Genomic DNA, 9,929 nt, shown 5'->3' on the forward strand with positions numbered 1-9,929 from the left:
ACTGGTGAAGGGAGGAATTACACACTGGACTTCCCAGACACACCCCTTATTACTGGTAAAGGAAGGGAGGAATTACACACAGGACTCCCCAGACACACCCCTTATTACTGGTGAAGGGAGGAATTACATACAGGACTCCTCAGACACACCCCTTATTACTGGTAAAGGAAGGGAGGAATTACATACAGGACTCCCCAGACACACCCCTTATTACTGGTAAAGGAAGGGAGGAATTACATACAGGACTCCTCAGACACACCCCTTATTACTGGTAAAGGAAGGGAGGAATTACACACAGGACTCCCCAGACACACCCCTTATTACTGGTGAAGGGAGGAATTACATACAGGACTCCTCAGACACACCCCTTATTACTGGTGAAGGGAGGAATTACATACAGGACTCCCCAGACACATCCCTTATTACTGGTAAAGGAAGGGAGGAATTACACACAGGACTCCTTAGACACACCCCTTATTACTAGTGAAGGAAGGGAGGAATTACACACAGGACTCCCCAGACACACCCCTTATTACTGGTGAAGGGAGGAATTACATACAGGACTCCCCAGACACACCCCTTATTACTGGTGAAGGGAGGAATTACACACAGGACTCCTTAGACACACCCCTTATTACTGGTGAAGGGAGGAATTACACACAGGACTCCCCAGACACACCCCTTATTACTGGTGAAGGGAGGAATTACACACAGGACTCCCCAGACACACCCCTTATTACTGGTGAAGGAAGTGAGGAATTACATACTGGACTCCCCAGACACACCCCTTATTACTGGTGAAGGGAGGAATTACACACAGGACTCCTTAGACACACCCCTTATTACTGGTGAAGGGAGGAATTACACACTGGACTTCCCAGACACACCCCTTATTACTGGTAAAGGAAGGGAGGAATTACACACAGGACTCCCCAGACACACCCCTTATTACTGGTGAAGGGAGGAATTACACACAGGACTCCTTAGACACACCCCTTATTACTGGTGAAGGGAGGAATTACACACTGGACTTCCCAGACACACCCCTTATTACTGGTAAAGGAAGGGAGGAATTACACACAGGACTCCCCAGACACACCCCTTATTACTGGTGAAGGGAGGAATTACATACAGGACTCCTCAGACACACCCCTTATTACTGGTGAAGGAAGTGAGGAATTACATACTGGACTCCCCAGACACACCCCTTATTACTGGTGAAGGAAGTGAGGAATTACATACTGGACTCCCCAGACACACCCCTTATTACTGGTGAAGGGAGGAATTACACACAGGACTCCTTAGACACACCCCTTATTACTGGTGAAGGGAGGAATTGCACACTGGACTTCCCAGACACACCCCTTATTACTGGTAAAGGAAGGGAGGAATTACACACAGGACTCCCCAGACACAGCCCTTATTACTGGTGAAGGGAGGAATTACATACAGGACTCCTCAGACACACCCCTTATTACTGGTGAAGGGAGGAATTACATACAGGACTCCTCAGACACACCCCTTATTACTGGTGAAGGGAGGAATTACATACAGGACTCCCCAGACACATCCCTTATTACTGGTAAAGGAAGGGAGGAATTACACACAGGACTCCTTAGACACACCCCTTATTACTAGTGAAGGAAGGGAGGAATTACACACAGGACTCCCCAGACACACCCCTTATTACTGGTGAAGGGAGGAATTACATACAGGACTCCCCAGACACACCCCTTATTACTAGTGAAGGGAGGAATTACACACAGGACTCCCCAGACACACCCCTTATTACTAGTGAAGGGGGGAATTACATGCAGGACTCCCCAGACACACCCCTTATTACTGGTGAAGGAAGGTAGGAATTACATACAGGACTCCCCAGACACACCCCTTATTGCTGGTGAAGGAAGGGAGGAATTACACACAGGACTCCCCAGAGACACCCTTTGAGAAGTGAAGTGCTCTCTTCTGAGCCAGGTCTTATGCAAATGATCAACATGTAATTGATAGTAAGTCGTTTGCCTTTTTTACCAGTAAGAAAGAAGCCTGTGACACGAAGACTCTCACACAGAGTTGTTGTTACACCCATTCACACTTCTGTACTTATTGACACCACACAGAGCTGTTGTTACACCCATTCACACTTCTGTACTTATTGTCCTCTGATAAACAGGGAGTTGGTAGAAAAGTGTGCAATGCAGTTAGTTTCTGTCCACTTGTTTTGATGTAGATAGAGGATGAGGAAGAGGGAAGGAGAAGAAGTGAGAGTTTATGTGAACCGTAGGCCCTCTCTGAAAAAAAGATAGAGACATCTCTGAATAACTATTATCTCTGGTGTTCATGTCACACAGGAGACAGTAAATATAGATCTCAGACCCTCTCTGAGAAAGATAGAGACATCTCTGAATAACTATTATCTCTGGTGTCCATGTCACACAGGAGACAGCAGTTATTCTTTGTGATTTCACCGTCTTGCATTGAGCTACTGTTCATCCTGCTGCTGGAGTCAGCATCACATCAGAGTCTCAGTTTAAACCACTGCTTAAAGTTTAAAAGCCAACACTTCCTTTGGCCGCCTTTCCTTCCAGTTCTCTGCTGCCAATGACTGGAAATAATAGCAAAAATATCTGAAGCTGGAGTCTTATCTCCGTCTCTAACTTTAAGCGTCAGCTGTCAGAGTAGTTTACTGATCACTGTACCTGTACACAGCCCATCTGTAAATAGCCCACCCGACTACCTCATCCCCATATTATTACTTACCCTCTTGCTCTTTAGCACCCCAGTATCTCTACTTGCACATCATCATAAGACATTCTAACACATATCTCTGATTAACTCTCCTCACTGAAAACAGCATAGATAAAAACAAGTCAACATGGCTATCGATGTTGTGGTTTAATATGGGTTAAATGGGTCAATCAGCTAAGAATCTGAAGCGTCTTCAGGTTTAACTTCTCTGTTGTGGATAATTTGGGAAAGATTGTGGATAATTGGGGAAGATGGGCGACACCTGGAGGGGTGGAGAAAAGCACAAGGTGAAACAGATCAGGGCGTGACACTATATGTGTTTTACACACACACACGCACACACACACACGCACACACACACACACACACACACACACACACACACACACACACACACACACACACACACACACACACACACACACACACACACACACACACACACACACACACACACACACACACACACACACACTCAAATCTAATTTACATAAATATTCACACTCCTGAGTCAATACATGTTAGAATCACCTTTGGCAGCGATTACAGCTGTGCGTCTCTGGATAAGTCTCTAAGAGCTTTGTACACCTGGATTGTACAATATTTGCATCTCTTTCAAATTGATTGTTGATCATTGCTGGACAACCATTTTCAAGTATTACAAACAGATATAAGACAACTGAATGTAGGCCAATCAGGAACATTCACTGTCTTCTTGGCAACTCCAGTGTCGATTTGGCCTTGTCTTGTAGGTTATTGTCCTGCTGAAAGGTGAATTCATCTCCTGTGTCTGGTGGAAAGCAAACTGAAGCAGGTTTTTCTCTAGGGTTTTTGCCTGTGCTGGTAATTTTTTATCCTGAAATACTCTCCAGTCCTTAACGATTACAAGCAACCCCATAAAAATCACCATTGGCCTCATTGTGAAATCCCTGAGATGTTTAATTCCTTTCTGGCCAATGCGTTAGAACGGATGTGAGTATCTTTGTAGTGATTGGGTGTTTATGTTTGACCAATAGGTGCCCTTCTTTGAGAAGCGTTGAAAAACCACCCTGGTCTTTGCTTGTTTGAATATGTGATTGAAATTCACTGCTTGACTGAGGGATCTTACAGATAATTGTATGTGTTGGGGCACAGAGATGAGGTAGTCATTTACAACATAATGTTAATGCTTACCTAACCCTCAGCCTAACCCCAACTCTAACCCCAACCCTAACCCCAACCCCAACCCTCACCCTAACCCCAACCCTAACCCCAACCCTCACCCCAACCCTAACCCTCACCCTAACCCCAACCCTAACCCTCACCCTAACCCCAACCCTAACCCTCACCCTAACCCTCACCCTAACCCCAACCCTAACCCCAACCCCAACCCCAACCCTAACCCCAACCCCAACCCTCACCCCAACCCCAACCCTCACCCCAACCCTAACCCTCACCCTAACCCCAACCCCCCCAACCCCAACCCCAACCCTCACCCCACCCCAACCCACCCCAACCCCAACCCTAACCCCAACCCCAACCCTCACCCCAACCCTAACCCTCACCCCTAACCCCAACCCTAACCCCAACCTCACCCCAACCCCAACCTCACCCTAACCCCAACCCTAACCCCCAACCCCAACCCTCACCCCAACCCCAACCCTCACCCTAACCCCAACCCTAACCCCAACCCCAACCCCTCACCCCAACCCCAACCCTCACCCTAACCCCAACCCTAACCCCAACCCCAACCCCAACCCTCAACCCCAACCCTCAACCCTAACCCCAACCCTAACCCCAACCCCAACCCCCCCAACCCCAACCCTCACCCCCCCAACCCTAACCCCAACCCCAACCCTCACCCCAACCCCAACCCTAACCCCAACCCCAACCCCAACCCCAACCCTCACCCCAACCCCCCTAACCCCAACCCTCACCCTAACCCCAACCCCAACCCCAACCCTAACCCCAACCCCAACCCTCACCCCAACCCCAACCCCAACCCAAACCCCAACCCTAACCCCAACCCTCAACCCTAACCCCCAACCCCAACCCCAACCCCAACCCCAACCCCAACCCTAACCCCAACCCTCACCCCAACCCCAACCCCAACCCTAACCCAACCCCAACCCTCACCCCAACCCCAACCCCAACCCTAACCCCACCCCCAACCCCCAACCCTCAACCCCCCAACCCCAACCCCAACCCTAACCCCAACCCCAACCCCAACCCTAACCCCAACCCCAACCTAACCCCAACCCTAACCCTAACCCCAACCCTAACCCCAACCCCAACCCTAACCCTAAACCCCAACCCTCACCCCAACCCTAACCCCAACCCCAACCCTAACCCCTAACCCTCACAACCCCAACCCCAACCCTAACCCTAACCCTAACCCCACCCCAACCCTCACCCCAACCCTAACCCCAACCCCAACCCTCACCCCAACCCTAACCCTAACCCCAACCCCAACCCTCACCCCAACCCCAACCCCTAACCCCAACCCCAACCCCAACCCCAACCCCAACCCCAACCCTCAACCCCAACCCCAACCCCAACCCTCACCCCAACCCTCACCCCCAACCCCAACCCTCAACCCTCAACCCCAACCCTCACCCCAACCCCAACCCCAACCCTAACCCCAACCCCAACCCTCAACCCCAACCCCAACCCCAACCCCAACCCTCACCCCAACCCCAACCCTAACCCCAACCCAAACCCCAACCCTCAACCCAACCCCAACCCCAACCCTCACCCCAACCCCAACCCTAACCCCAACCCCAACCCTCACCCCAACCCCAACCCCAACCCAACCCTCACCCCAACCCTAACCCCAACCCCAACCCTAACCCTCACCCCAACCCCAACCCCAACCCTCACCCCAACCCCTAACCCCAACCCCAACCCTCCCCCAACCCCAACCCCAACCCCAACCCCAACCCTCAACCCCAACCCCAACCCTAACCCCAACCCCAACCCTCACCCCAACCCCAACCCCAACCCAAACCCCAACCCACCCCAACCCCAACCCTAACCCTAACCCTAACCCAACCCTAACCCCAACCCCAACCCTAACCCTAACCCTCACCCCAACCCCAACCCTAACCCCAACCCCAACCCTAACCCCAACCCCAACCCTAACCCCAACCCCAACCCCAACCCTAACCTAACCCCAACCCCAACCCTCAACCCTAACCCCAACCCCAACCCTCACCCCAACCCCAACCCTAACCCCAACCCCAACCCCAACCCTCACCCCAACCCCAACCCCAACCCCAACCCTAACCCCAACCCTCACCCCAACCCCAACCCTCACCCCAACCCCAACCCTCACCCCAACCCTCACCCCAACCCCAACCCTCAACCCCAACCCCAACCCTAACCCCAACCCCAACCCTCACCCCAACCCCAACCCCTAACCCCAACCCCAACCCTCAACCCCAACCCCAACCCCAACCCTAACCCCAACCCAAACCCCAACCCTCAACCCCAACCCCAACCCCAACCCTAACCCTAACCCCAACCCTCAACCCCAACCCTAACCCCAACCCCAACCCTCACCCCAACCCTAACCCTAACCCCAACCCCAACCCCAACCCTAACCCCAACCCTCACCCCAACCCCAACCCTAACCCCAACCCCAACCCTAACCCTAACCCCTAACCCTAACCCCAACCCTCACCCCAACCCCAACCCTAACCCCAACCCCAACCCTAACCCTAACCCCAACCCCAACCCTCACCCTAACCCCAACCCCAACCCCAACCCTAACCCCAACCCTAACCTAACCCCAACCCCAACCCTCACCCCAACCCTAACCCCAACCCCAACCCTCACCCCAACCCTAACCCCAACCCCAACCCCTCACCCCAACCCCAACCCTAACCCCAACCCTAACCCCAACCCCAACCCCAACCCCAACCCCAACCCTCACCCCAACCCCCAACCCTCACCCCAATCCTACAATGGTTGCGTGGAAATTGAATTAACATAATACAAAAATCGCCATCGACATCCGTCAGTTTTAGAAAGAGACATCTGCTTGTTGCACGGGCCACATCTCAATCCACTGCATCCTCCCTTTCACATCTGTGCCGGAAGATGGCAGAGCTAGAGGGGTCAGACCATGAGACATGCTGAATATCGGATCTTCTCACAAAACCGTATGTAGCGTCTGAACGGTTTGGCCTACAAACTGTTATAACCATTCTATTGAAAGATGAGACTCTCAGAAAAACGTGATTCTCCATTTAGGACGGCCACAAGCCTCACAAGACTCTGAAGGTCCCCAGTACCAGTTTAAAACATTTATAGACGTATGTATGGAGATAGTTTAGTGGTTAAAATTAGGGGATAAATGTTTCCCGATCTTTCTAATATCTCTCAGATAGACAGATACTTCAGAACAAACTTCTTTTTGATATTTTTGGGGACTTTCTGTTGTTCCATGAATGTTATTCAATTCGTTTTGTTTGGCTAATAACAGTAATGCCAAATTCAGTGTTTCATCAAATATTTATATACATATAATAATATATTTTTTATACTTTAATACATAAAACTCTAAATCAAATAGCTAAATAATCGATGGTATCTTTCCACATGTCGGCTTAGACCCTTCCACGTCTTAGACCCTTCCCCCTCCCACGTCTTAGACCCTTCCCCCTCCCACGTCTTAGACCCTTCCCCCTCCCACGTCTTAGACCCTCCCCCTCCCCACGGCTTAGACCCTCCCCCTCCCACGGCTTAGACCCCCCCCTCCCACGGCTTAGACCCTCTCCCACGTCTTAGATCCTCTCACCTCTTAGACCCTCCCCCTCCCCCTTCCACGGCTTAGACCCTCCCCCTCCCACGGCTTAGACCCTCCCCCTCCCACGTCTTAGACCCTCTCCCTCCCACGTCTTAGACCCTCCCCCTCCCACGGCTTAGACCCTCCCCCCTCCCACATCTTAGACCCTCCCCCTCCCACGGCTTAGTAATATAATAATATAATAATATATGCCATTTAGGTGACGCTTTTATCCAAAGCGACTTACAGTCATGTGTGCATACATTCTACGTATGGGTGGTCCCGGGAATCGAACCCACTACCCTGGCGTTACAAGCGCCATGCTCTACCAACTGAGCCACAGAAGGACCCTCCCCCTCCCACGTCTTAGACCCTCCTCCCTCCACGGCTTAGACCCTCCCCTCCCACATCTTAGACCCTCCCCCCCCACATCTTAGACCCTCCCCCCCACGGCTTAGACCCTCCCCTCCCACATCTTAGACCCTCCCCTCCCACATCTTAGACCCTCCCCTCCCACGGCTTAGACCATCCCCCCACGGCTTGAAATAGACCCTCGCTTAGACCCTCCCCTCCCACTGCTTAGACCCTCCCCCTCCCACGGCTTAGACCCTCCCATCTCCCTCTTCTTAGATCCTTGTATATATGGAGATAGTTCAGTGCCTAAATTAAGGGGATAAATACATGTAAAAATATATGAATAAAATGTTTCCTGATCTCTATTACATACATGCACTTTTCGGCATTTGCTGTATGTTGATGAGAAACTCCATATTTCAAATGTACGGTCCCTTACTAGACGTCCAAAACGTTTGTAAATTTCATGGACGGTGTCGGGCCGTGCGGCAGGGCCGGATCTACCAGGAAGTCATCAAACAAACTCTCTCGGACATTCGGCATCCATTCAAATTTTGGTCATTTTTCCGCTGTCCCGGTCAATCCCACAAAAGGGCGATTGGAATCATATTGCAAATGTACAAAACATCACGAATCATGACGTGGCCTTATCTCCTAAACGGAAAAGACTTCAAGACGAAACTTGGTGAGCATAGGTTTGGCATAATGGGCAGTTGGCCCTGAACAAGATGGCGTCTAGGCCTCAACGGTTTTTGAGTTATGGCCATTTTTCTGGGATTAAAGGTCCAAAATGAAAATAGAGCAATATTTTTCCACTTCACATCAAAGTAAAGGAACCTACGGTGTCAATAAAAAAGAACCAGACATTTATCTATCATCATTTAAGAGAAATCGTACAATGTCAAATTGGTGATGTTCCAATTTTTTAAAACATTTTTTTAACGTTTTTTTAACGGTTTTTAACAGTTACAGATCCAGCGTGTTCATACTAATCTTCGGAGCTCTGAGAGATTTCTGTGATTTTCTGTGATTTTCAATTAATTTTGACCGTCACAAAAATGACAACATTTAGAAAAGTCCCAGAATCGTAAGACTAGGTGCATTGAAACCGCCTCGGCCCATAGAGATGGACCGTAACGTTTCTGTCCGATAACTCATTCAAGGACCCCGTAGCAACGCACAGAAAATGTGGATTTTCAGCACCCCAATTACGGTGGCCGCTCGGGTTCCAAATGACCTATCGAGCCAAAACTTGGGATTCGGGGTGGCCTCAGCTAGGCCTACACATGATGTCAGAACTAAAACCGCAGCTAGAACGTAAGTACGTGTTTAATGTTTTTATTATGGATTAAACAGAAGGCGCTGTGCATTTGGGCCTGCTCTGAAATATGTGATAGTCGTCTTCTAAACGAGTCCATATTGGGCTCTGGGGTAGAGCCAGCGGGCAAGATATTTCCTTCAATCACCACTTCCTCACCCTTCCCTGCTGTCTGCCACACCATGTTACTTAGACTTGTTATTGTTCTTCACTATTCACTGTTTATTTATTCCTTGTATCACTATTGTAAATGTTGTATCTTTATCTCTGCATTGTTGGGAAAGGACCCGTAAGTCAGCATTTCACTATTAGCGTATCACGTTTAAGGGAAGACCCAGATGCAAACGATGTACGAAGTAACAAAAGTTTATTACTAGAACAGGGACAGGAACAACGACAGGTCAAGGACACGCAGAGGTCAGTAATCCAGATCAGAGTCAAAAGGTACAGAATGGCAGGCAGGCTCAGGCTCAGGGCAGGCAGAATGGTCAAAATCTAGAAAAGAGGAACTAGAAACAGACAGGAGCAAGTGCAAATAGATGGAAAGCTTGACGAATGAAATGAACTGGCAACAGACAAACAGAGAATGCAGGTATAAATACACTGGGGATAATGGGGAAGATAGGCGACACATGGAGGGGGTGGAGACAAGCACAAATACAGGTGAAACAGATTCCGGTGTGACAAGTATATTTTTCACGAAGCATGTGACAAATAAAATGTGGATTAAAATACGTTTCA

This window comes from Oncorhynchus keta, chromosome 16 (genome assembly GCF_023373465.1).
Source record: "Oncorhynchus keta strain PuntledgeMale-10-30-2019 chromosome 16, Oket_V2, whole genome shotgun sequence".
NCBI lineage: Eukaryota > Metazoa > Chordata > Actinopteri > Salmoniformes > Salmonidae > Oncorhynchus > Oncorhynchus keta.